The sequence below is a fragment of the Tenrec ecaudatus genome, chromosome 15 (assembly GCF_050624435.1).
Source record: "Tenrec ecaudatus isolate mTenEca1 chromosome 15, mTenEca1.hap1, whole genome shotgun sequence".
In the NCBI taxonomy this organism is placed as follows: domain Eukaryota; kingdom Metazoa; phylum Chordata; class Mammalia; order Afrosoricida; family Tenrecidae; genus Tenrec; species Tenrec ecaudatus.
Window position 1 is genome coordinate 82,373,920 of NC_134544.1, and position 2,851 is coordinate 82,376,770.

The 2,851-nt window shown below is 45.4% G+C and overlaps 1 pseudogene; it reads right to left on the bottom strand.

Annotated features, from left to right (window-relative positions):
- Positions 1-121: 121 nt before the first annotated feature.
- LOC142427844 (heterogeneous nuclear ribonucleoprotein A/B pseudogene) lies at positions 122-1,358 on the bottom strand (annotated as a pseudogene).
- Positions 1,359-2,851: the final 1,493 nt, after the last annotated feature.

The window sequence follows — 2,851 nt, forward strand, 5'->3', positions numbered from 1 at the left end:
AAAAAAGGTGACACTGGTTTCCTAAGATGCAAGTTTACTCTTTACCCACCAGGGCCTGCAGGCCCCGGATACAGAGCAGCAGCAGGGCGCACACCCACCCCTCGGGTTTGGGGGAACCTGGTGTTAAATTAGGCCCACGATGCTGCTCGGCCTCTGATACACCACACGCTGCTAACACAACTAGCTCTGGAAATAGTAAACAGGAGAGTGATTTCCAGGGGGAAATTTTTAAATAAGATGCACATGGGACAGGCCATAGAAAGTTTGCCAAGTTAAATTTGGTACATAATTGTGTTCACTGATATCCAAACGGAGCGGCGCGGTCACCTGTCGTGCCTGCCACGGCCTCAGTATGGCTTGTAGTTATTCTGGTGGCCACCGCGTCGCTGGCTCTTCCCGTAATTTGTACTACCCTGACTGTAGTCGTAGCCGTAGCCGTAATAGCCATAGGGCGAGTAGTCGTAGCCGCCATAGCCGGGCCCGTAGCCCTGCTGGTAGCCGTAGCCCTGGTTCCAGTAGTTGCCGTAGCCCTGATTCCAACTCTGACTCTGACCTCCACTTCCACCACCACCACCACTGCCTCGGTTCCCTCGGTTGCGGTTTCCACGGCCCCCAGAGCCGTACTGCTGCTGCTGGTAGACCTCTTTGGGCTGGGCCACCTGGATTTCACACTTGCTTCCACTGACAGTGTGAAACTTTTTCTCCAGAACCTTCTTCACAGGTTCCTCTTCTTTATAGGTGATAAAAACAAAGCCTCGTCTTTTGTTAGACTTTGGATCCATGGGAAGCTCAATGGCCTCAATCTCTCCAAATTCGCCAAAGTACTCCCTAATCTTCTCCTCAGTGGCCTCAGGATTCAGACCCCCAACGAAGATTTTCTTCACCGGATCCTTTTTCATGGCCATGGCCTTTTTAGGGTCAATAACCCGACCATCCAGCCGGTGCTCCTTCTGGTCTAGTACCTTCTCCACGCTGGTCGCATCTTTGAAGAGGATGAACCCAAATCCTCTTGACCGTCCAGTGTTAGGATCCATTTTTATTGAACAGTCAACGACCTCTCCAAATTTGGTAAAATAGTCTTTCAGATCCTTTTTGCTGGTATCCCAGCTCAAGCCACCAACAAACATTTTTCCCGCGTCCTCCTCGTTCTTGCTGGCGTTGATCTGGTCTCCCTCCGCGCCATTCTGATTGCCGGCCGGGGTGGCGGCGGTCGCCGTGGTGGCTACAGTCGCGGTCGCCGTCGTGGTCGCGGTCGCGGTGCTGGACCCGGCCGGCGACTCGCCCTCTGGGGCGGCCTCGTGCCCGTTTTCCGTGGCGCCGGTCGTCTCCATTGGCTGCTCGTCACCCGTTTCTGACATAGCTAGGCCAGTGCGCGGCGGCTCAGCTTCCCTCCCGCCCGCGTAGTTCCGCCGCCTCGGAAATCTAATTCTTACAGAATCATTTATTTAATGGTTACTTCACTTAAGAGGATTTAATACTCTTTTTTTAATTAATTTTAACAATTTATTAGGGGCTCATACAATTCTTATCACAGTTCATACATATACATACATGAATTGTACAAAGCACATCTGTACAGTCTTTGCCCTAATCATTTTTTTCTCCTCTTTTCTTTTTTTACATTTTATTAGGGATTAATACTCTTATATAAAATAAGTTTACCTCAGTTGTATAAGCATATAATTTTTACTTTAAAATTTACTCCATTGGTCTATGTGGAGTCCCTCTGTGAAGGATTACACTCTATTCTGCTCACCATATAACAGGTGATTCACACTCACCCAGAGATACCTGAGAGTAAGGTCTAGTGAATCATTTCCCAAAGATGCCTGGAAAGTAAGAGGAGGAGGGACTGCATTTGTCTAAATGGTGAGATTCTGTTTTGCAGGAAACTGTGGATGATAGTGGAGTCCCCAATTGTATTCATTTGTATATCACATTTATTATGTATGTATTGCACATTGTTTTCCTGATTAATAGCCATACAGGTAAACTGAATAAGGAGTGGTATGTGTACTGAATGTTAAACATTAAACAATTTAACACTTTGTGAATGTAAAAAACTATAATATATTCTTAATTTAGGTAATTACTTGACTAAACAGCATTAATCTAAACATTCTGCACCACACTTCATCAGAGATGTTGTTGGGTGCTTTGGTGTCAGCTTTGATCATCATGGTTCTATGTACATCAGAAAAAAAACATAAACTGCCACATCTTGGACTGTCCCCACTTATTCCTAGAGAACAATTTTGTAGCCACTCTCTGTATATCTAATTAAGCATTTTCCCCTATTTTGCTGACACTCTGTCAAGCAGGATGTCCTTCTCTAGGAACTGGATTCTCTGATCGCAGGTTCAAAATATGTGAGAAGTCCCACTATTCTCAATTCTAAAGAGCATTCTGAGATGTTAGTCTGCAATTTCTTCCTCTTGTGGCAAATTTGCTATTTTTAAAATTAAAGTTTCCTTCCATTGAATGTTTGCTTCATTATGCTCCAAAGAGTAATCTCAAAAATGACACCTCCAACCAGACGGGTCATTCCAGTTCCCCTGTTTCCTATGTTAGAGATCTCTCTCTGCCTGGAACACTTGTGTCTGCATAAACCGAGACAATGAGTAGCAAGCATCACTAATGACATGTCACAAGTTCAGCCCCAGGTGTCCCCACAGTAATTATCTCAGATAATAGAAAATCAGCCAGTCACTACTCACATTGCAGAGGGAGCAAAGCAGTCAGACACCTGACCCTTCAACAAGTTTTGACGAACAGATAAATGATAATAACCATGATAATCTGTATGCCAAGAAGGAAAATTGATCATATGGGATGCCAATGAAGGGTCGGG